The following is a 27,080-nucleotide window of genomic DNA, read 5'->3' as shown; positions in this document are numbered from 1 at the left end:
GACTATAAAGAAGGATCATTTCGTAGATGACTTTTTAAGGCAAACTGCCTCGTATAAACGTTACACATGAAGAAACATCCATGAAGCAAGCCCGTTCGCATGGAATCGAATACAGCTGGAAACTATCAGTGTTCAGGAATTTTAACTCTCGGCCGCTGATGAGAGCGAATTTCTATAAAGGAGAAAACTTCTAGAGCGGTCGCGGACACTTAGCCGACAACCACTGAGCCGACGGGACACTTAACCGACACCAGTTAGCCGACAAGACATTTAGCCGACAGGGACACTTAGCCGACACGGACATTTAACCGACAGGACATTTAGCCGACACGGACACTTAACAGATTAGCTGACAAGTTCACTTAGCCCACAGGACAGTTAGCCGACAGGACATTTAGCTGACACGGATAGTTAGTCGACAGCATGTTTAGCAGACAGAACATTTGGACGACACAGAGAGTAGGCGTCAGGACAAGTTGCCTTCGGAACACTTAACTGTCAACGCATTTAGTCAAGAAGACACTAAGCCGGCAAAGAAGTTTAGCTAACACATACCCAATAATTATTCAAACTTACTATCAATTACAAAATTTCTCGACTTTTCCATATGTTCAATATTTAAGTTATTTTTTTACTATCAGTAAAATTCCTTTTTCGATTCTTAAAGATCTCATATGTTCCTTTAGTTATTGTGTTAATTTAGCATTTTTTATATTTATTGTGCCGTTTGGTGTATATTGGCCAAATTGAAAAAGCGCTGAAATTTCTCGTCAGAGAATACGAATTAAATTTCGAAAGGAAAAAAGAATTTTTTTAGATAAGTTACGGAGGAAAAAATAGTTATTTTACCTAAGTCACTTAATTACATTTTAATATGATCTTCAAAAATTATACGTAAAGCTTCTACATTTAATCAACTGGGTTCTTTTGAACACTTTCACATCATTAATAATTTTTCTTGTTTTCTTAATGATATTAATTTTCCAATCTCGCTCCTCAAAATACTTTAAAATTTCTAATAACTTTACGTTTCATTACTATTTTACTCATAACATCGTGTTACATTCTTTCCCTTACAAAATGGTTTGTTTCCTCCAACTAATGAAATTTCCTTTCCCTGTCATGAAAAATCTGGATAATGCAATAAAAATTATTATTATTATTTTTTGAATTATACTTTTTTTATAGAAACATATATTGATGAGAGTTAGTTTAGCAAACATGCTTTATTTTGTTATTAAAAACATTTAAAGAAAAGAGAATTTTTAACACAAGCAAAAGGTCTAAATTATTTGTAACCTCTGATAATTTGTAGTTCATGCCACCATTCTTAAGATAGAAATTCTGTAACCTTTTACTGACCACGCCTCTCGCTTAAATTACTTACTTAGGCTAATGTTTACAGCACTAAATTGGTGCACAATGTTTAATTTAGAAGTAAAATATTCTTTAAGGTTTTCGTTTTTTTCATAACTGAATCTGCAGTAGGAGAGGGCCACAAAACAAGTCTGCGGCCACCTAATAGAAGTAGATTTGGTTTTGTGTAATTAGGGGAAAGCCAAAGTGCTATCTGGCAAAAGGCAGGGATGCCATCGTGGAAGAATTTCTAATGAAAACTGCCTCGTATACATGTTACACATAGGTAAAAACACGAAAACACCTACGCAGCCTGTCTGTTCGCGAGATTGGAAATTCGGACCGAACTGCCAGGGTTCATGACTTTAAAGCTCGGCCTCTGCTGAGCCTAAAAAAATAGGGTGACCGTTTTGCTTAATATATAACGAGACTCTTCCAATGAAAATTACATTTTTAGGCTAGAACTTTATAAATGCATTCAGAAAAACGGGCACCAAAAATTTTCCTATTGCCATGTAGCTAAACCGAAAAAGAGAAAAAGAAGCATAGAAAGAGGAAAAAGAATAGAATTAATGAAAAGTGAAATGCAAATTTATACAATTTTAACAGATATTGCGAAAAGTTATATTTTATGAGAACAACATTAATATTAAAATATACACATCGCGACTTTCAAAACATAGTACATAATATTATGTATTTATATGACTGATCTAGTTAAATCCAGTATCCATAGATGGAACCACATTACGGTGACTTTTGACGATGTGACACTTTGCTCCGCCTACTTGGTTTGTGGCCCCCTGCTTCTGCAGCTTCAGTTATGAATAAAACAAAACCTTAAAGAATATTTTACCTCTAAAGTAAACCTTATGCACCAAATTAGTGCTGTAAACATTAACCTAAGTAAGTATTTTAAGCGAGAGGCGTGGTCAATAAAATGTTACAGAATTTCTATCTCAAGTATGGTGGCATGAACAGCAAATTATAGAGGTCACAAAAAATTTACACCCTTGCTTGTCTTAAAAATTCTCTTTTTTTAATAACAAAATAAAATATATTTGCTAAACTAACTCTTACCACCATATGTTTCTATAAAAAAGTCAAACAGAATGTAACATGATGTGATGAGTAAAATAGTAATGAAACGTAAAGGTATTACAAATTTGAAAGCATTTGGAAGAGCGAGATTGGAAAATTAATGTCATTAAGTGAACAAGAAAAACTATTAATGATGTGAAAGTGTTCAAAAGAACCCAGTTGATTAAATGAAGAAGCTTTACGGATAATTTTTAACATCATATTAAAATGTAATTAAGTGACCGCCATACTTAGCTAAAACAATTTCTTTTTTCCTTTCGAAATTTAATTCACATTCCCTGACGATTCCTGATCCAGCGCTTTTTCAATTTGGCCAATATAGTACACCAAACAGTACATATCAAACAATGTTAAATTAACACAATAATTAAAAGAACATATGAGATCTTTAAGAATCGAAAAATGAATTTTACTGATAGTAAAAAATTAACTTTAATATTGAACTTATGGAGAAATCGAGAAATTTTGTAATTGATAGTAAGTTTGAATAATTATTGGTTACGTGTCAGCTAAACGTCACTGTTGGCTTAGTGTACTGTTGACTAAATGTCTTGACAGTTAAGTGTCCCACAGCTAAATGTCCTGACGGTAACTCTTTGTGTCGGCTAAATGTCTTGTCGGGTAACTGTCCGTGTCGGCTAAATGTTCTGTCGGCTAAGTGTCCTTGTCGGCTAAGTGTCCGTGTCAACTAAATGTCCTGTCGGATAACTGGAGACGGTTAAGTGTCCCTTCGGCTAACTGGTTATCGGCTAAGTGTCACGGACCCCTTCTAGAGAGGATAGTATTAGAAGAAGGGCTAAGTGACCTTCGGATTCCTTCTCTGAGATATTCTTCAGCAAACCTGGATCTGAATTACCGTTTTATATCGAGCGTGATTCTCTCCTTCCGGAGCTCTTTCGGTAATGTTTTCGGTGATTAGACCGCTAAAGAACCGATGGGTTTGGTCATATTGCCCGAATGCTTAAGTAGCAAAGTGCCTGTATGCTGAGGTAAGCACTCTTAAAAATTTTGCAGAACATGAAAAAAATAAAAAAATATTTTTTTTTCATAGCGAACAATATTTGTGTGATATGGAATTTACTGCGAACATATATACTTTATCACCAAACTATTGTTCCGGTTACAGTGAACTATAAGATGATTACTAAAATAGGAACCTTTTTGCAGCAGGAATTTAAGCAGTTATTTTAGTCAGTGTTTCATCTATTTCTTTTCGGTTCATTTTGGCTGCAAAACGTTTCTAAAAGAGAGGTTAAAAAAACGAAATTAGATGGAACTGCTATGGGTATAAACAATTTTCTAAGAATCTGAGTTTAAACTGAGATAATCGAGTGCGAAACTAAACATAATTTTTATTAGGTGAATTATCAATTTCGTTTTGAAGAAGGAAGGAGCATTTTTTTTTTTTTTTTTTTTTTTTTTTTTTTTTTTTTCAATCACGGGCTTTAGCTGCCGTTCTAGCTCTTTCTCTAAGACCATCCTTAAAATATGTCGACCTAGATGACGATGTAACAGATAAGACAGCAAGTTTACCGACGATGAATCTAGAAAGCATACTCTGAAGCCATTTTATCGAGAAATTGCTTCCTCGGCGTATTTCGCAAATTTCATGAATATTTAAGAGATTTCACGAATAAAATTGTTTTCGACGCTACGAAATAAATTCACAATTTCCGATATATTTCTCATTATTTTTTAATTTCCATCATATATTCTTGGCTTAGATTTTATATTTAAAAATTATATTAATAAAATTCATGAAGATAATTTATATAAAAATTTTTCTAATGCAAAGTAAATTTGATCAACCTTTCCTTTAATTTTAAAACACAGAAATTAAGCTCAATTATCAAGTGAAACCCATAATCGTATACCTATTTAGGCATTTGTAGATGCGTATATTGAACGAAACATTAGTTTCTCTCTCATTCTTTTCTCTTCAAGGCGTAAACCTGTCGCGATGACACCTCCTTCCTCCCTCCACTCACTTCTGTAAACTCTGTAGTCTTCCTTATCAGAAATACACTCATTTATCTATCAGCAAACCGGAAATAGCTAAAAAAGTCATAAAAATATTGAAAAAGCTATAATTTTTTTAATACGGTCAAAATGACCGATAGCTAATAATGACAAATGAATTCTAGGTATAAACAATAATAATGTGGAAAAGAATAATTTAAAATGAACAAAAAATAATATAATATTCGTACGTTTCTAGAAAAAGTAAAAAAGTATCAAAGTTATAAATAAGGAATTAAAAAGGTTATACCCAATTAAAATGGAGATACGGTCAAAATGACCATTTCCGTAATTCTAGTGCTAAATTAATCTCTACAAGTCTGACATAATTTTTCTGACACCACTAATAAGAAAATTGATTTTCACTGTGAAAAAATTGATCTGAATTTTGTTACACGCATTTTTCTCTTAAATTAATTTTCTTAATGAACATATCTGTAATTAGTGTGTGCACTAAACTAGTGCCGAAAGCTCTCTGAAACTTCAGTCACCATTACACAAGCTGCAATGGAAGTAAAACATAATTATGAAATTAAAATACCCTATCAACGATTGCAATGCCAAATCATATAAATAATCAAATCTTTGAATAAGATTTATAACAAGAGGTGTAGATTTTCAGAGGCGTTACTCGTGTTCGTATTTAACAATAATTCAAACAAATGTAAATCTGAACTCGAAACCATTAACATCTTTGAAATTCTTCAAATCTTTGCCATAAAATGTGTTTGCTAAATACTAGTGTTTTGTAACTATGTAAACACGTTCTGTTTGATAAAAGCTAAATTACGTTTATTTATTTGTTTATGAAATTATGTTGAATTTATTTGTTATGAAAATATATTTTGATTTATTTAGCATAATTATCAAAATTCTTACTTCTTTAATGTCTTCAGAATTTCCATAAAAGCTTGCGCAATATTTGCATCTTGATTTTCATGAAGGAAGGAAAAATAGTCCATATGATCTCAGCATAATAAGTATTTTACTGCTTTGAATTTTTGTGCTTAGCAGTACAAAAATTGCATTTAATGGATATGTGTGTGCATATTTTAAAATGTCAACATAAATATGTTTAAAAGCACAGAAAAATGTTAGAAAATGCACGAGAGATAAGCATATAAAATTGTAATTTATGGTAGTAAAGACAAACGAACTAAAAACGAAATTTCTGGTTTAAAATTGTAAGAAAACTCATATTATTTGTTATCAGCTGGAATATCAGAAGCTTCTTTTTAATATTATGTAACATTTTGAAGGAAAAGTATGCAACTGATCTTCGGAATGCGTACTAGTTGATTTAGATACTGAGCGTTGGTTTGCAACATACTAAAAGTTTTGAAGACGCTGAAAACTGGTAGTTTGATACGAGGTTTGAAGCCCTCGAACGGGCTGACTGCATGGGCATTTTCGTGGTTTTCCCCATGTGTAACGTGTATACGAGCCAGTTTCCCTTAGAAAGTCCTCCCTCCCTTTAGGCAGATAGCCCTCGTGTGCTTTGCCATAAGTAAAATAATCCAATAATCCAATCCTTATATTTTATGTTTAAATATATTTAAAAGTTATATCAATTAAATTTAAGAGGTAATATGTTTAAAAGTCTTTCTCTTCTAAAGTCTGAAGCTTAACTGTCATCAAACATTTCCTTAACTATGAATCACAGAAATTAAACTCAACTTACCTTAACTCTGATCAACCTTTAACTTTGTATCACAAAAACTGTGCTGAATTATTAAATGAACTCCATAAGCATTCTTTTAAAATCAAATATGTAACTCTTGGTATATAGAAAAATTTTTTTCCAAGCTTACCTTGACTAATTTAAGTCCTTGTATTTTTAAATAACAGAAACATTCGTTTTTACATGCTTGGACATTTATTAAAGTTCATACTGGGCGACACATTATTTTCTCGAAGAAACGGAGTCCAACTAGAGCAATTATTCCGATGCCTGCGAGTGAAGTCTGCTAGAAGCGAGATCTTTTCATTTGCAGACGAATAAAAGCTAAGCATTCTTTTAAAATTAAATATGTAACTCTTGGCATACAGACAAAAATTTTTCCAAGCTTATCTGGACTAATTTAAGTCCTTGGTTTTTTAAATAAGAGAAACATTCTTTTTTTTTCCAGCTGCGACCTTGGGTTCGAAAATTGAAACGAATTCTAAGTTTTTGACGAGCATAAAAGAACTTCATTCAGGAAGTTTGCGGCAACTATACTAAGTTTCACTATCTCTTACATTTTGATGTGTGCAATCTTTCTTCGCTTATGCCGCAATTTCTAGTCAGATCAGAAAGTTACTCAAATTTAAGCTCAGAGTGATAGAGCTGAAAGGTAGGAACATAGCTCGGCTAGCGGAATGTTCCCCACTATCTCAATAAAAGATAGTTCTTGTTAAATCCATTTCGGGTTCAAAATTAGAAAATGGGCTGTGCTACTGAAAAGCTATGCAAGAGCTAATAGTAGTATAAATCTATAATATTTTAAACTTTAATTAAGCTTTGCTTTTATAAAAATTTGAAATTTAACTGCGAGAGGAAACAACCTCATTCTTGTGATACTACTTTTATTACTGGTTAATTTTACTGGTTAATTATTATTTAATTATTAATTTTCGGTTATAAATCACGAGAATGATTCGATCATTATTTATTTGGATTTTCACCAAACTGACTTTGTGATTACAGTAAAATAGTTGTTAACTTTAATGATTTAATAAAGGTTAAGATAATTTTGAATTTAACACTTTAATTTGCATTATTACCGACTTGGTATTTAAAAAGCTAATGTTAGTTGAATTATAAATTAAATTGTTTTATTCCCCTTTCAGTGCAGCGCGTGACGAATATTAAAAAAAAGCTTAGCCGGAAAATTGAAAATACAAGAGCGCGTGCATGTAACATTTAATAAATATCTCTTTTTGATTTCGAGAAAGTACTAGAAAATTCTCGCGCGCGATTTTAAAATCTTATAAAAGGAGAAAACTTCTCAGTCAGTGATTTTAGTTAGCTTGTTGTTGTTTTAAGAGTTTGTTTAGAAAACTGCTCTTGTTGATTGTAGCGAATTCGCGGATTAGCTTTCTTTAGCTGTTTTGAATTAAGTTCTTTTGAATGTTTGAGTAGTTAAAAGATAACTACTGTGAGATATTGTAATATTGCACGAATATTTTAGGAAATTTAAGCATATTTGTTGTGATAATAATAAATTTTTGTTCATTTTTCATCGGACTTGTGCATTCATTTCGTAACGAACTCGTACGAACGCAACAGTATGTTCACAGATTCACAGGTTCAAGCGACTGCAGTTAGCAAATTAGGCTCCCGTACGGTTTGCGCTATCTGAGGTTAACAAGAAGAAGAGCCGATTATGTAACATCTTAGACCGAAACTTTGTTAACGATTACCATTTCATAGGACGAAAAAACACGAAACTGGAAAGAAGCCGTTGTAAAAATTTTACACGTCCAGCGATAACATTTTCCATTCAGTTAATTAGCATTATTATGATATTAATTTTTTGCAAGGATTTCGAGATATTTAAAGATTCAAATGGGTTTGAGTCCACTTTCACATAAGTGTGATTACCATTAAAAACGAACGTGAGTAACGGCTTTGGGAATTTACAAGCCGTGATACAAACCATATTCAAAGATTCGAAGCTATGGATTTGATTATTTATATGACTTGTCATAATAATCATTATTAGAACATTTTATTTTTGTTATTATATTTTACATTTACATATTTACATTTAGCTCATATAATGATGATTGAAGTTTCAGTATTTTTCCAGCATTAAATGGATGCGCATAGGAACGACGAGTTTGTTTAAAAAATTAAAATTAAAGAAAATAAACCTTGTAAGAAAATGCAGATCAGTTTTTTTTACGGTGTGAATCCATTTTCCATACCTATGTGAGTCACGTATATTATGTCAGACTTGTAAAGATTAATATTAAAATAATAAAACTGAGACTGGGTCGTGCAGAAATCACAATTACTTCGTCTTTCCTTCCAAAATATTGTATGATATTCTCGTTCATCATTGATCAATATCCGCATTTATCTCTGACGACTTTTTAAGAAAAATTGTGATAGTCCTTTACTAACTTTTAAGCAAATGAATGAAGATTGTACATGTTGGGCTGTCAAATTCTTTGGAAATTGTCTTCTTAAACTTTAAAAACATATCAGATTTCTTAATGAAATGCTTCTGGCATGGAAACAGGCTTCCATTCCATTATGCATCGATATTTAAAATTGTATTCGCAGTTTGCGATTATAATTATTATGATAAAAATTATAAAGACTTTGCTCACTAGTGTTTTCTTACACTTTTGCGCTTATTGTATTCCAAACTTGCAAACTGCTACCATGCATATTTGAGTTACTTTTTCTTTTTTTTTTTTTTTTAAATGAAACTGCTTTGCCTCTTTCAGACAGAGCGGTGGTAATTCAGTAGTACAAGCTTAATGCTTTGTAGTTGGGTGACAGTTATTGCTTTCATTTATGGTTTTATGAATTTTTGGAGTTATTTAGTCGTGTTAAATAATTTATAAATGTTATCTAATGTTAATTTCTCCTTGAAAACGTGCTACGTTTCACAGAGTTGCTTCTTTGCTTATTATAAAGCTTGATAAAATTAAAACCAAAGTAAAGGCAACTTTAGAGCATATAAACTTCCTAATTCTACTGATGGAAGTTTGTTTTAAAAGAGTTTTTAATTTATTGCATTAATATTAAAATGGTATCAGAAATCTACAGAATTTTCCCTCTTTCCTTCCTGGTAAATGAAAGCTGGACCCCCAAAAAATGTTGTTATCCCTAATATTTGATGGATTATCAGTTTGTCGACTTTTCAGAATAATTAAATCCTTTGACTAACAAATTATTAATTATTTCATTAAGTTACTAATCTTCTTTTTACTGTTATATGCACGATAACTCTTTAAAATTGCTATTTTAGATATCCTTATTTGGCATAAATTTCGAATTGTACAAGAAAATTTTTAAAAAACTTAGAATTTTTTAATTCAAGGTCTCCAATTTTATTTATTAACGAAAAATAATCTAGTCTGTGCACTGATACAAAACTGTACCTGGCTACTGCAGTTTTCGTGACCGAAACAGAAATAGATTTGTGTGCCAATGGATTTGTGGTGTAAATAAAATATTTGACGTTTTATAACTTTCTTTGATTTTTAGCTTGAAACATGTTGCGTACCTAAATGATGATGCATGAAGGCAAAATACAATGTATTTAAAACGTATATGACTAATCAGTTTAGGTAAGGGAGTACTAATGAGTTTCTGTTTGGCATTGTTATGAAACAATGAAGGAATGTACTTCCTATGAAGAAAGATATTTAGTCAAGTATTGCCAAAAGGTGTTCTTATTTTCCAGATAATATATTTTAGAGTAATTTATTCAGCCAGTTTGAAGTGCAGACAAATCTGAAGTTTAATGCGTGGCAAAAATGAATGATATTTTGATTTTAATTCAATACCCGCTTTTAATCTATTTTGAACGATAATTACATGTCGCTCATTTCTTCACAAAACAAAAGCATTTGCTCCTCTTTTTGTCATAAAAAAGAAACTGAAAGAAGTTAACTCCAAATAAGAAATTTATGATGTAAAACTTTTAGCATGCATTCTTAATAACTCATAGGACATTTCCCGAGTAATACGAATGTAGAATGTACACACATCCCAATACAGATTATTTAAGCAATTTAGTATAGCATAAAATAGTGACATAAATAATTGGTTCTTGTTTACATTAAAAATTTATTACTCCTGTTGCCGAATGATAAAACGAAATAAAATTTTGAATTAAATTAAGTGAACTGAAAAAATAATGTTCATGTTTACGGTCTTTCTGTTTTCAATGTAAATGTTAACGATTAAAACATTTTCCGAAACATTCTGTCGCCAGAAATATTTCTAGCAAATTTCTCAAATGAAGAATATAAACATTGCAAATGTTGGGCACTGAAAAATTCGAATAAATAGACTAATCATTCTAAAATAATATATACAATAAGTTTTTAATGCCTAATGTTTTGCACCCTACTTCGTTTTTAAAGTGTCAACAGTGAAATTAACATCATATTTTTTCAAACTTACCGTATAAGTATGTATTATTAGCTCAAAGGAGTGTTAACCTAAAAGGGCTATTGGTCTCGAAACGGCATTTTGGTTTGAAACACCATTGCGTTGTATCACTTCACAAATTGTTGTCAATCGGCCTGTATCATAGTTAAAGAAGTTATACAATGAAGAATCTGATTAGGTATGCTCCTTAAACTGTTAAAAATCAAATGAATTGATTTTTTAGAAACATTTAGTTGATTAGTGGCAAACGCTGAAAGCTGCAGAATTTTGTTTCATTTTATATAATACTGAGGTTTATAGACTAATGTGGTCTTTCATATTAATTTGCACAAGAAAGCATATTTATTGTACAGATCACTCTGAATTTATTAAGAGTCTTGGAAATATAAAAAATGCTCCTTTTTGAAATACGCACGGATAAAGACGGTGTCAAAATACTAATTGCGTCAGTTTTAGATATGCAAATAGAGATTTATAAAACAGGTAAGAAAATTACCGAATAGTTTTGTTATTAAACAAATAGTTAATTCAATATAGATATTTTTACTTATGACGCGATCACCCATTTGGCACTACACGGAAAGAGTGAGGATGTCCCGTGGAGGTCTGTTTAACTGAAATTGGCTCGTGTCCACGTTACACATGGGGAAAGACGCTGGCCCGTTCGCCGGAACTCCATCACCAGTGTGTGTGTGTGTGTGATTATGGCAAAGCCTCGAGGGCTATCTGCCTAAGGGGAGGGATGCCTTCGTGGAGGACTTTCTAAGGGAAACTGGCTCGTATACACGTTACACATGGGGAAAACCACGAAAACGCCCATGCAGCCAGCCCGTTCGCGGGATTCGAACCTCGGACCGAACTACCAGTGTTCAGCGACTTTACCGCTCGGCCGCTGGTGGGCCTCGATCACCAGACCGAACTACCAGTGCCCAGTATCGATAAAACCAAAGAAGCGGAAGAGAAATATCCTGATCCCTCTCCTATGGTATGCTTTATCACTGCCATCGTGATTCGAGGTTGGCCTTTCGCATGGAAGGACGGGCTCTATGACCCTCTGAAACGGACTGTAATGAAATGCCTTATACACGCTAGACAAACATAACACTAAAAAGAAAATCTGAAAGGTTTCAGATTTTAAATTACGTCCAAACAGGCGTTTTTTAACATTTTGCGTGTTACCTTTATTAAATATCATGGTCTTAAACCATAAAATTTAGCTCAATAGCAATATCGCAAAATAATTTTAAATTGAGCATATCTTTAGAATTTACGATACACAGTCTCGCGCGCTGGAGATGAAATTGCTTTTTCGGTACAACATGTCTCGCTTTGAAATCCTTGAGTTTGTTAATAAAAAATTCGTTAAATTTTATGAAGTATGAAATCAACAATAAAACAAATTTCAAATTTGAGCTTCCAGATGCCCATATTAGCAGTAGGATTACGTCATTCAAAATTGGATGGCTCCAGGTACTGTTGTTTTATCACAATGCCAGAAGCATGCATACATTTAAGAAAATTTTTCATTATTTAATTTCTTCAAATATAATACCAGGGCGATAATATTCGGTGGCAACAGTTTGAAAAGTTAAAAGGACTTTTACAGTAATTCGACGCAGATCGCAAAACGAAAACAATAGTCCCTCAGTAATAGTACTTTTTACTAAAAATGGGGAATATATATATATATATATATCACCTTTTGATTTTATATAAGAAAATAAAAGTGAATTTTAAGATTTTCGGAAAAGAAAAGAAAACTTTTCTATTGGGCCATCTTATTTAGAGTTGATATAGGTATTGGGAACAAATTTACAAATAGAATACTCAGATTCGCTTTCGGACATTTATCTCAAGGAAAATTCCTGACGTTGTTGGAATGTTATAAATCATGCATACCGAAAGATAAATATGCTTCACTGCATAGTCATGAATATTCATTGTCATTAATATTTGGCAGTAAGTATATCTGTGAGCAAATATTTTCAATACAGAAGAAACGTAAGAGTAAAATTAGAACCAAATCATGGGACATAGATCTTGAGAACTTCCTGAGAACTGCAACCACTTCAATCGAAACAGACATCGGTACATTAGTTCCTCAATTTAAAGGCAAATATTGTATTAATTTGATGATCCGTTGTGATTACAATTAGAATTTACAATCATGTTTTATGTATGAAATTTAAAAGCAAATGTGAAAATAATTCTAATTTGCTGTCATTACATTCAATCAATCATAATTAATAAAGTTCTTAAATTGTTTAACTATATTAAGTTTTGGGGGGGGAGTCATCAGCTATCGTTTGGCAATGACGGCTCGCCAAATAAATCAAGTAAAGTATTGATTCACTCCCATATACACTCATGTCCATAAATTAAGGATAATTTGGAGTCACGCGGAAATCGAACTCTAAAATAATTATATCATCTGTAAAACCACTACACGCATCTTCAAGAATCATATGCAAATTTCAGGAAGTAATCAGATGACACCGATGATACGTCACACTGACGAGAGTGTAAGAGAGTGATATATAAGGAATACAGGCAAAGAAGTGAAATCGTTCACAGGCGCTTTATAAGCATTTCGGTGCAATAATCGAATATTTATGACACAATGGACGCATTTGGATGATTTTTTACGTAATAGAATTATCGGCCGTCTGGAATGTGGGCGTATCCAACTAGAAATATCAGACGAACTTGGAATTGCCCAGGGTGACATCTCCAGGCTTTGGCAACGATTCAAAGATGATGGTAATGTGAGTAGACGTTACTGCACAGGTCGCCCCAGAGTTACAACGCCGAATGAGGACCGGTATTCGGAAGTTCCTGCCAAAAGAAACAGGCGGAGCACAGCCTAAGACCTGTCTCGTTAGCTCTCTTCAGCCACTGGTACGACAATTTCAAGCCAGACCGTGTACAGACGCTTAGGGCAGATTGGTCTATATGCTCGTAGACCTGTCAGATGCGTTCCACTTACTTCAACTCACTGTAGCCTGCGGTTAGCCTGGAGTAGAGAGCATGCATTGTGGACACCGCAACAGTGGGCTTGTGTGATGTTTTCCGACGAGTCCCGGTTTAGCTTGCAGTCTGATTCTCGCCGGACTTTCATATGGAGAGCTCCAGGGACCAAGAAAACAGCATTGAACGACACCGTTACGGTGGTGCAGGAGTGCTCGTTTCGGGTGCAATTATTCTGGGTTCCAGAACTGAGCTGCATGTTCAAATTGGAACCATGACAAGCCAAATCTATCGGGACGTCATTCTGAAACAACATGTTCGTTTGTTTCGGGGCGGCATGGGCGCACAATTTGTGTTTATGGATGACAACGCCCGTCCTCACCGTGCAAACATCGTAAGCGAATGCCTTCAGTCGCAGGATATCAACCGTATGGACTGGCCAGCATCTCACCGGACTTGTATCCAGTAGAGCACGTGTGGAACATGCTTGGCCGACGATTTGCAGCCCATCAACCTCCTCCTACATGTCTACCGGAACTTCGGAGAGCATTGCTTTTTGAGTGGTGTAATATCCCCCAAGATCAGATCGATAATTTGATACTCAGCATGCCTAGGCATCGTACGGACTGTATTGCATCCTCTGGGAGACATACAATGTATTAACAATCATACCAACCATGTAATATTGGTTTTTTGTAAATAGGTTTTTTTTTTTTTTTAAATTTGCTCCAGGGAGAAAAAATCGCTAATTTTTTTAATAATATCAAACATATAGCAACTTTTTTTGCTCTTTACCTTTTCTTTAATAAATAAGCTTTACAAATAAGTCAAATTTGTTTTGCTTCTAACTTTTCCTTTGCCTGATTTTGCATTATCCTTAATTTATGGACATGAGTGTATATGAGTTCCATATATATGAGTTATATGTGCACTTCTTTTATATGTGGTACACACTGAATAAATTTTAAATAACGCAGTTAAACCCGTAAAATTCTCTGTTACGGGTGAAGTAAAAAAACATTCTTTCAAGAGACAAACCTGAGAAATCGGTGATTTTTCAATGAAATCTATGCAATTATGTAAATCGTTTATTTGGAGATCACAAGTTGCCATTGATAATAGATGATTTGTCTGTTTCAAAATATCTCGTATCTATCCCAGGGTAACTAAAAGTTTGGACTCCTTTTCGTTAATGCGTCAAAAACTAAATATCTTTTACGCTATCGCTGTTGAATGCCTGAGTATCAGAAGGTTTTGTTTCTTTGATTATTTGCTAGAATAAATTTGCAGCTTCGTGTACTATTGTAACTCGTGCAACATTGAATGTTAGGTCTTTTTTACTTACAGTGGGGGGCCCCACCAGCAGCCGATGGGTACAATTGTGAAATAGGTAGTTTGATCATTGTCGAATCACAAAAAGAGATGGTGCGGATCTTCGTGAAGTTAAAAAACGTAAAACGTTTGCTATCAAATCCATATTAGTACCGAACACGTTAGACTTACAACATGTTTTAACGTTTGAAAATTTAGCAGAAAGCCTTTACGGTTATTTAAAAATTTAAATAACAAACCCTTCCTGAAGGAATTTGAATTTTTTTTTAACTTGAAGAACTAAATTTCCGAAGTATTTGAGAGTCCAACCCGTATAAACTACATTCATTTGTTTAAAAGTAAGTAAACGGTAATCACAGACCTTCTTAAACATTTATGAAAGATAAATGCTAATATTTATCTATACCAATGAACGCAATATCCTCACGTTTTCCATTCAGAGGAATAAACATTTGATAGTTGTCACAAATTATCTAAATGTAAAACTCGTTTATGCTCGTCCAAAATTCAGAATTTGTTTATCATCCTTTTTGAACAGAAGGTTGCAGCAGAAAAAATATGTCTTTAGTTGAGAATGTCTCAACTTTAATATTTTTATATTAATCTCTATATGTCTGACATAATTGACGTCAACTAGGTACGGAAAATTGAATCTACGGCGAAAATATTGATCTGCATTTTGTTACAAGATTTTTTTTCTCTTAAATATTGAGATTTCAATCATAATTATAAAGGTTGTAATAAAAGTGCAAAAAAAAATGTCAAAGTTTAGGACCGTTGGAGGGTGTTAATGAATATTCCTTTAATTTTCATGGAATTATCAAACCCATTAATCCTGTTTCGTACCCATTTAAATTTTCTTTCTTGGCAGCTAAAGTGAAATCTGCAAAAAAGCCTGCACCCAGTTTTATTTTCTTATTACATTGTTTGCCATTGACAGAAGCGAAACGAATGCTGAGAATAACTTCTGTATGCCAAGTTCTTGTTGCTGCATGTACAGCCCTTAAAATCTGCCAGGAAAATATTTAATAGCAGCGTATAAGTAAACAAGCCAGCCATTGTAATAATGGGGAAATGTGCTTTACAAGTTGACCTTGCATAAATTACGCACTTCACACGCATTAAATGGTTTTTAGAGAGCTCTCAGTCGCTTAGCTAATATTTCTAAATGGAGTTTATTTTATTTTGAAACATTTACATATTTTTAGAACTCAAGACATTTTGCGACAACATGTTGCAATTCAGTTTCCAACGCTCTACTTTTGTCTAACAATTATTAACAATGAAAGAATTTTTAGGCCAAATTTATATTCTTGCTTCTTATTACATTTTTCATTTCATATACATTATGCAATTACAATACAAGTATGCAATTATATTTAAACATTAATATATCAGTCAGCTTTTAATAAAAATTTTTACTTGAAAACCCTTTGTAGTGAATTTTCAAATTGCGACGTTTGGATAGTGTTGTAGTATTAGAAAATCACGTTTAGAATATTCACGACTTGCGGAATAAAAGAAATCGACAAATCTTTGCAAATTATTACCCTGGTCAATAAACTGAGTTTAGAAAATTCAGCAGCTGTACTTGTACAATCTGACCTTAGCTAGGCAGTCTTCCGATATATTTGGAAGAATGTTCTAAGTGTGATTACTAAGTTTACTATCAAGTAAAGGTTGAATCAAACAATGAATCCTATAGCCCGAAATCAGTCCAAAACTCATACGGATAATTTCAAATGTTAGTCAGAATTATAATCAAAATATATCTTTCTCCCATTATGATTATAATGCAATTTCAGGTAAAATCTATAAATTTATTTTACTGACATCAAAAGACCTTTAAATATTTCTGTTGAGCCCATTTCTGGTATGAAGATAGGGAAGCCGGTTGCCAACGCCTTGGGTTCGTGATTGAATCCAGAAGAAGGCATGGATTCTCGTTGCGTGTATACTTTCGATGCGCCATAGAGGCACTTAACTGTCAATATTTAGTTTAGTTTCGTGAAGTTGTTTATCTCAAAGCACTGAGATCATATGACTATGGGGAAGAATGCCTTTGTAAATTTATTTTTAGGGAAACTGCCTCGTATAAACGTTACACATGGAGCAATCGTCCATGCAGCCAGCCCGTTCGCCTGAAATCGGATATAGCTGGGAACTAACCGTGTTCAGCAGTTTTACTTCTCGGCCACTTGTGAGTGAGAGCTACTGTCGAGGAGAAGAGCTTTATAGAGTGTAGAACTAGAAGAACGATTACTTCGATTACCTGCGAGTGTTAGAGTTCTCTTGTCGAAAAGTAAAAATTAAGCATTCTATCTGTAAATTACAGGCGTAAAACTGTTACGATGACATCACCACTGGTGTTCGTCGTGAGAAAACCATTGAAGTTTCTTGAAATATGTGCATTTAGGCAGTCTGGGTGACGGGGGTGTAAAATCAGTCTTTACAGGACAGTAACTTATGTTCATTCGGAGGATATTTCAGTCGCAGCAAGAACCATATGTTACTATATTGTCTATTCCTTGATAGTGGGGTCTCAACATGCTTAGGTATGAGGCTTTCTTTGGGGGAGTGGCTCCATACGGTCCTCTGCTGGCTGACTGACTGAGCAGAGGGAACACCCCAACGATTTTAACCGCTGCGACCGTTGTCATGCTCGGTTGCAAAGATGACATCCTACTTTTTATTGACCGAGCGTTTCTTTCGTCTCACATTATGTATAAAGCACGGATTGGACAGCTACGCTACGCCCGCTTGGATGGTGTTCTGGAGAGTAGACGATATTTCCTGAAAGGAAATTACCAGGGCAGGATCACGTCTCCAGTATTCTGTCACGCAGAAACAAATTTCTTCGAAGCATACAGTCATTAAATTAAGTCCTTGGGCTTTTAAAATAACGAAAAGGATTAACGTACGAGGGGTGATCCAAAAAAAAGTTTACAAGGCAAATGAAAAAGTATTTATTAACAATAGAAACAAGATACAAATGGGAATCAAGAGACACATCTGGCTTTCACTTTTCCACATAGTCGCCAAACCTGTTTAGGCATTTGTCAGAACGTTCGACCAACTTGTTTATCCCGTCTTCATAGTAATCAGGGCCCTGCTCATTGAGCCATTTCTCGGCAGTTGTTTTCACTGCATCGTCTGAGGTGAACCTTGTTCCGGATAAGTATCGCTTCAACGCCGGAAAAATGAAATAGTCACTTCGAGGCAAATCGGGGCTGTATGGGGGGTGATTCCAGACCCCCCACTTGAACCTTTGCAGCAATTCCTGAGTCTGGCGAGCTGTATGGAGTCTGGCATTGTCATGCCGAAGAATGACGCCTTTGCTCAGTAATCCAGGCCGTTTGCGTCGGATGGCTTACGCAATTTCGTTAATGTGGCACAATAACGATCGGCCTTAATGGTATGGCCCCGCTCCTGTATTTTTTATTCAAACACAGTTCCATTGTCAATTAAATTATTAATCTTACTGTGAGGTTACCATAATCCCAGGTTTATTCTGAATATTCTTTGAAAGAGAAATTTATAGACTAAATTTGCCTAGTTTTGCTAAGTTTGGCTTAATCAGTGAACTTGAAAAGGCAATCGCAAGTAAAAATAAGACTAAAATTATCTGATACTAGAATATCTTACTGAAGATTTTTTTACGTGCGCTACATTTTCTATATAAGACCAATCTAAAAAATTAGCACTATTTATTCTTTCGCTTTGTTATACGGAGAAACATAACCTAGCCATTCAGTTGTATAATGCTCGAAATCGTTCAAACATATATATTCACAGATATGTACAAAGGCTTATTTCAGATTTCCGAATAAAGTTGCGAACCATGTTTACATCGAACGAAGTTGTTGATGCTGGGCGGAGCTTCGTTGTGACGTCGCCTTACGCATGAAGCGACGATCACGTGATCTTCCTGCACGTTCGGGGATTTAGAGCAAAGAAAGTCTATGTACAATACATATTCTTTGTTTAGAGCTGACCTAGCATTTTTACCAAGGAGGTTAGAATAGAAGGAGGGAGGGTTCGCAGTTTCCTCCACTATCGGGGAATGAAACTCCGCCGAACAAGCGGCGTCCATGTTTGTGACTTCAAAACATTGCATTACGGCAGTGACATGTACGTGTTTCTAAGCTGTTCCGTGCATTTATTTTCCAGTAAAATTATGTTAAATTTATAATGAAATCCCCCACTATTGTTGAATTTTTGTTTTAAAGTAATAAAGATGATATCCATAATTTACTATGTACAGCAAATTGTTAAGAAATAGTTCGAAATCTAAATGCATGCGCATAACATTAAAGCCTTTAAAAAATTATGTTTCTGCATATTTCACGGATTCGCTTAGGTTAGAAAATAAATCTTAATAAAATAAAACAGAATTCATTGATTTCAGTTTATGCGCATTTCATATTTATTAATCTCAAAGAAACTGCCTTTAATTAAGTTAAATTACAGAAATACACCTATATAAGTTTTTGGATACATCTTTCCACATGTTCAAATGTGTAAATATTTTACTTAATTTTATCACTATACTGCTCAGAAATTTGTAAGTTTATACAAAAAATTTTTAACAACAGAACAGTTTATCTTAACTTTAAAAAATGAATAATAATTAATATATAAAGAAAAGCATTGCTTTATTTAACACCTTTACAATTAATAAAAATAGTAACAATTGATTTCTTACTTTTCATGAAAGTTATAAAACGAATTAACTAAAACGTTCAAATTATACAATTTAAATCCTACCATATAGCATTGTATCTTAAGGAACGAAGATACCAGCTATAAACAGAAACATTAAAATGTATTTAAAATATTTTGATTATAGTTATATTAAATAACCTATTTTAAGTCCTTTTTTTCACATCTGGAAAGAAAACCACATGACATTGTGATATTTTTTGACATAGTTGTCATATTACATAAAAAAAAAAAAAAAAAAAAAGAAAATTAATACTTACGTGTGAAAAATAATGCCCGGAATTTTTTTCGAGAATCTATTTATGCATCCATATGCAATACAAGCTGACATGCTTCAAAAAGAAAAGAAAAAAATGTTGCAATGACAGACTTCCTTGCACAAGTCACGGTGATAACAGGAAGATGGCCGCCAAGCTTCACCGTTTGAGTTGAACCTTCCCTCCTTCTATTCTAAGCTCCTTGATTTTACCATGTTTGAGCTAACCGTCCGACGTCGTTACACTTCCTGAAGAAAGCGAAAAAAGAGGAAAATTTTGACTTCGGATATCTGTTTCTAAACACAGGAAAGAATAAAAATGATGCAACATGTATTTCATCTCGCAGACAAAAGTACTTATTGAAATGCTAATTTAAATATGTGTATATATCTCTGATATATGCATTTATAATTCTGTATGTAAATACATTTATCTGATAGTTATTTGTTTACAATCAATTAGTGCCTATAACTAGTAGGACCATTAAATTTTATAATTAATACTCAAATTATTTATAATTTTGTGCTTAGCTTGTCCTTTTAAATATTAAACACATTCTAATACAAGTATTTTGTACATACGTCGATTTTATGTATTTACACTAAGGTAATTTGTCTGATAGATATTACCCAGTATAAGCAGCTCTTTAGTATTACACTCTGTATCAGTTAAGTACTAATACAAACAACAAAATATGTAATTAATAATGAACTTTTTCTGTTTGTATGGTTAGTTGTATTCTGCATGAAACTCTAAATACTTAAAATACTTTTGTAAATACTCATACATATAAATAAATACTGTGTTTGTCGGTATGAGATAGTATGATCGCATGTGTGTTCTGATACAAATTTATTTATGAATAAATCTCCATTGTATGTGTTTGTAGAAACACTTATATGCATTATTTTGATTATTACAGGCAGGTAAATTTCACCATAAAAGCTTATTGTGTAGGAAAACATATTTTTGTTGATCTTTACATTATGGTAACTTGGCGTTTTTTTGGCGAAAATTTGGCGACCAACTCTCCTACAGCAACCCTCTATTTTTTTTCCCCGCCGCCGTAAAGACATGTTTCTTTTCTTTTTATATACTGAACACTTCTGCCAACAATCTACTAGCCGAATTACACTTATGCTAGAAATTTTATCTAACAAAACTGCTTAATCATGACAAACATTCACTGCAAAATTGGGAAAAAGTGCACAATACCATACTCCTTACGCGTTTTTCAAAATAACACGTACACATAAACCATGTACACGCCGACTTATTTTTACTTAAAAAAACATCCCAGAATTGCACAAAAATGGCATTGCGCACACTCTTCACTATATCCATGTACACTGCTTTTTTCTCATAAATTAGAAAAATTTCACGAAAATACATGACAATTTTCTCAATCTTTAAACCCGGTAAAAAGAACATATATGAAATTACCTGATCGCGAAAAAGTAATGAACATTTCCACATATAAAATAAATAAAATATCCAAAAACTTTTACCTCTAAATCATCTATTACATTATACACGTCACCAACGAATTCATACCGCAACCATTACAAATACTTATTGTCAGATATTTAAATTATTTCCATGCACGTTTACTTCAACTAAAACGTATACCAAATTCCTACAAACATAAAATTCACAAAATAACTATCATTTAATTAAAATATAATTTAATTCAAAAACACTACTTAAAATATAAATGAGCACATACATTAAATTAATACATACATAAATACCCATTTCGAATTCACTTTAGTTACGGCCATGGGATCCAAAAATTCACGAACACTGTTTCACACAACACAGAATAAAGCCAAATACAAAATTTCCAGATTTTTTTCCGATTAAAGAACCGTAATTCGTCCATTAATATCACATGACATATCCTACGATCTCTCATTTCCCTCACACAAAATAATGCGTAATCGGAACTGAGTACTGCTCACATTATTACCAATGTGCCAGGTAACCTTTATCGCCTCCAAAATGTCGCCAAACTACCAGTTACCATATTGTAAAGATCAACCCATATTTTTTTACAGTGAATTATGTCTAATCATTACCCCTGATTACTTATGAAATTCAAAAGACAAAATATTAAAACAAATTTTGGTACTTCCATATTAACAAAACCATCTTGGTGCAATTTGGCATTTTTTATTAGATTAAAACGTAAAAGTCACTTATTGGTTGGATGGTGGTGGTTTTTGTATACTTTCGTGTTTTAGAAAGATTGCCAAACTAACAGAATTTTTCATTAAGTTCCTGAACAAAACATCAAAATAGAATATACTTCAGAAAATGAAAATACAAATTTTAATTATTAAATAAGGATTATGTGATAGTACATTAAAAGAATAAGACATTTACATTCATTTTTTTAAAAATATTTTTCCGCTACTCTTCTCCCCAAGCATACAGTGATCTGTTTTGCCTTAGAAAGACATCAGAGGTTGAGTAGAGTGCAACACTGGCTATCTACCAAACTCATTTCCTGACTGTGCCCTTGAGAGAATTTTTCACAAAATTCTTTACTTTTACACTTATGCTTGATGCATTAAAAATAAATTAATAAGTCGATTTACAGCTATTTTGTGAAAAGTTGATTTTAAAGAACTTGTATCAGGTGGCACTGACAAAACTCATTCCATAACCTACTTTTTATAGATATGGTATAGACATATTAGTTAATATTTGATTTAAAACAAAACAATCTTTTCAGATATTTAAAAGGTATTTAAAGCATGCAATTACAAACTTTCATAATACAAATATTAGAATTCTTGCATTTAAATATCTCCTTAGATTCAATACATTTATTTCTTCAACTTTTAAGCCTTAATAATGATAAAAAAATTATAGTTATAATTACAAGAAAAAACAAGATTCATTATATAAAACAAGCCAACTCAAACAGATGTTACTGCAATCAATCCCATGAAATAAAATTAAAAGGACTTGGCAAAGTTACATTCTTTTAAAACTATACAACTTTGCCTGATCACAATTCTTATTTCTGTTACGAGACCTGTTTGCGAACATCAACTGAATATAATTCTAATACAGAATGTGTCTTGAGTTGAAATAACAAAAGAGACAATAAAGCATGGATGGTGGTGGTTTTTGTATACTTTCGTGTTTTAGAAAGATTGCCAAACTAACAGAATTTTTCATTAAGTTCCTGAACAAAACATCAAAATAGAATATACTTCAGAAAATGAAAATACAAATTTTAATTATTAAATAAGGATTATGTGATAGTACATTAAAAGAATAAGACATTTACATTCATTTTTTTAAAAATATTTTTCCGCTACTCTTCTCCCCAAGCATACAGTGATCTGTTTTGCCTTAGAAAGACATCAGAGGTTGAGTAGAGTGCAACACTGGCTATCTACCAAACTCATTTCCTGACTGTGCCCTTGAGAGAATTTTTCACAAAATTCTTTACTTTTACACTTATGCTTGATGCATTAAAAATAAATTAATAAGTCGATTTACAGCTATTTTGTGAAAAGTTGATTTTAAAGAACTTGTATCAGGTGGCACTGACAAAACTCATTCCATAACCTACTTTTTATAGATATGGTATAGACATATTAGTTAATATTTGATTTAAAACAAAACAATCTTTTCAGATATTTAAAAGGTATTTAAAGCATGCAATTACAAACTTTCATAATACAAATATTAGAATTCTTGCATTTAAATATCTCCTTAGATTCAATACATTTATTTCTTCAACTTTTAAGCCTTAATAATGATAAAAAAATTATAGTTATAATTACAAGAAAAAACAAGATTCATTATATAAAACAAGCCAACTCAAACAGATGTTACTGCAATCAATCCCATGAAATAAAATTAAAAGGACTTGGCAAAGTTACATTCTTTTAAAACTATACAACTTTGCCTGATCACAATTCTTATTTCTGTTACGAGACCTGTTTGCGAACATCAACTGAATATAATTCTAATACAGAATGTGTCTTGAGTTGAAATAACAAAAGAGACAATAAAGCATGAAATTTGGCAAATGCTTTCATAGTCTTAAGTTCCATTATACCTGAAATATTTTGCCTCAGTGAATTTCATAACAAATTTAAGCTCCCATTTATCATAAGGTTGATTTGTACAAACACTTCTAAACAAAGCAGGAATTACACAATAAATATGAGAGATTACTTTGGTACATAAGTGTTAATGCATATCAAACACTAGTATGTGCCTTTGAAAATTAAAAATTATGTCTTGTTAGAAAATTTTTCAAAAATAATATAACTTAAAAAAAATGTTCCTTAAAAACGTATTTAGTAAATAACTGTTTCTTACATTACAAAGATATTTCTAAATGCTTTTTGGTTATATATGCACATGGGATTTTTCTATAGCATTCATATATGCACAAATTGATTCAATCATTAACTCAGCTGTTATCGAAGCTGAGAAACATTTTCATATCTAATTTCAGAACTATAATTAAATTTTTTGTTAGCACAAGAACAGCCGAGTTTAATAAAATGAACTTAAGAGCTACAGCACGCACAGGGTAATGAAATATTAACCCATTCTTCAGAATTTCAGATCAAGAAGAATTTGAAGGTGGTAAAATGAAAGTCAGCAAATTCCACAGGAATCAGATGTCAAAACTGAATACTTAATAATAGACAATAAACAGACACATATTAGTACAAACGTATCTGAAATATTTGCATGGACCCATGAGCAAAAAAAAAAAAAAAAAGGTAGTAATATAATAAAGAAATAATCTTTGCACAATTTTTTGATTTTTTACACATGAAAAGTTACTTATTGGGTGCAAGTTCGTGGTTTTCACACCTTTATTCCAGAAAGATACCCAAACTGTCAATATTTATTATAAATTGGTACAACATTATCAATATAGCAAAACAAAACATACTTGAAAATACAAATTTGAATTATTAAATAAGCAATGAATAAAAAAAAAATAAAATACATGCTTCTTCAAATCTTTCCGTTATTCTTTTGCAATTTTCTCCTCCTCAAGTACAAAGCTATCTGTTTTTGCATAAAAAAATGGTAGAACTGCTAAAAAACTGGGTTCGTGCAACACTCGAGTATGGAGGAAAAGAATTTCCTCGTTGTTCTATTTCGAAAATTTTCGTGTTCTTGCAGAAATTTTAGACCAATATTTTCCATTGCTTGCAAATGCTGCAAGGCCATAGTTTAGTTTTAGGCAAAAAAGACCACTATTTGTTTACAAAAACTGTTCGACTTTGAAATACAACAAAAACGAAACACACTAAATGGCAGAATTGCTAAACTGAAGAATTATTATACCCATGGTTGCTGGAAGAATGATTATGCACTACCACAGAAAAAGAAAACCAAGAAATTCTGACTTTGTTCAAAGACACTACAAGCTGCATTGGACCATCAAACTCATAGTCCAAAATTAACATTTTAAATATATGACACTGAACACATAAGCTTACTGAAATCTAAATTCTAAGCATTCTCAACATTAAAAAAGCAGTTCCAGAAGTTAACAAGGAAGATAGAACTACTTAAATCCTGCAGTACCAAAGTTATCACAAAACAAGATATTTCACATTCCATACTTTTTATTAAAATGCAGGGAAAAGTGGATTACAGTGCAAAATGTGAATGAAATTTCCAGTCAAATGAAAATATGCAACATTTCATGACATTATCTGAATGGGAGGAATGTGACGTGAATACAATTTCTTGATTCAAAACATTATAAGCAGTCATTACCTTTTCACTATTCGAACACGCTGTTTTAAATCTTTCATTTCTAATTAAATACCAAGAATAAGAATTGCTTTAAATCAGCAATACTTTAATCAGCCTGCATATGTGATATGAAATACTAATACATATCACACAGAAAACACATGTAGTGGGATATACTAATGGTATGATTTTCAGGAACAGATTTCATGAAAAATAAGTCTGTTGTATTTCGCACTAACATGATGATAAAATGTCTTGTGACTTATCTCGCAAACATGAAGTTTTAATCTTGTGGAAACAAACAAATGATTTATTCAGAATTGATATGAAAAGACAAGTTAAATACACCTCATAGAAAGACATTTCTTTATAGCATGGTCAAGTCATTACTGCACAGATGAGTAAACTTTCTTGTTAATCTAGCTTTTAAACAAAAGACACTAGCCTTCTATTATTTGTAGGCATCCAACTTTCAATTTTTATAACATCTAAGCGATTTCTTACACATGTAACTCATAGAGTTTCTCTCCTTGTGAATAAGTATATGGTTGTTTAAAAGATGTTTGTGAGTAAAGAACTCCTCACATATATTACACACATGAGGTTTCTCTCCTGTGTGGATAAGTACATTTTTGTTTAAACTATGTTTGTGAGTAAATGACTAATTACACATATCATACACATAAGGTTTCTCTCAGGTGTGGATAAGTACATGTTTGTTTAAAGTACATTTGTCAGCAAATAACTTATTTCATATCTCACACTCTTGAGGTCTCTCTCCTGTGTGAATTAGCATATATCTGTTTAAATTCTCTTTTAGAGTAAATGACTTGTTACATACCTCACACACATGAGGTCTCTCTCCTATGTGATTAAGGATATGTCTCTTTAAATTTCCTTTTTGAGTAAGTGACTTGTTACATAACTAACACACAAAACATTTCTTTCTTGTGCCAATAAGTATATGTCTTTTTAAATCACCTTTTAAAGTAAACGACCTGTTACATTCCTCACATGCATAAACTCACATATTTCTCTCCTGTGTGAATAAGCATATGGGATTTTAAATGATCAGTTCCAGCAAACGATTTGTTACATACATCAGACACATAAGTTTTCTCTCCTGTGTGAATAAGCATATGGGTTTTTAAATGACTTATTACATATCTCACACACATGAGGTTTTTCTTCTGTGTAACTAAGCAGATGGGTTTTTAAAAGTTCCTTTTTCAGTAAATGTCTGATTACATATCTCACATATATGAGGTTTCTCGCATTTATGAATAAGTATATGATTGTTTAAATAACTAGTGGGAACAAATGACTTGTTATAAACCTCACACACGTGAGATTTTTTTCCCTGTGTGATTAAGTATATGCATATTTAAAATGTCCTTTCATCCAAATGAACTCTTACATGCCTTACACATCAGTTTTTTCTGCTGTACGTATATGCA

The 27,080-nt window shown here is 32.6% G+C and overlaps 1 long non-coding RNA gene across 1 annotated transcript in view; it reads right to left on the bottom strand.

The window, feature by feature from the left end:
* Nucleotides 1-3,335: 3,335 nt before the first annotated feature.
* Nucleotides 3,336-27,080, bottom strand: part of LOC146994051 (uncharacterized) — a 33,683-nt gene continuing 9,938 nt past the window's right edge. The window contains exons 2-3 of the long non-coding RNA XR_015043975.1: nt 19,873-20,117; nt 3,336-4,512 (exon numbers count right to left, since the gene is read on the bottom strand). This is a non-coding gene — a long non-coding RNA (uncharacterized LOC146994051). The remainder of the gene's footprint in view (nt 4,513-19,872; nt 20,118-27,080) is intronic.

Source organism: Stegodyphus dumicola, chromosome 11 (genome assembly GCF_044657685.1).
Source record: "Stegodyphus dumicola isolate Sdum_Otavi_A_Nest chromosome 11, ASM4465768v1".
Classification (NCBI taxonomy): Eukaryota; Metazoa; Arthropoda; class Arachnida; order Araneae; family Eresidae; genus Stegodyphus; species Stegodyphus dumicola.
The sequence above is the reverse complement of the archived record's forward strand: the minus strand, read 5'-3'. Positions and strand labels throughout refer to the sequence as shown.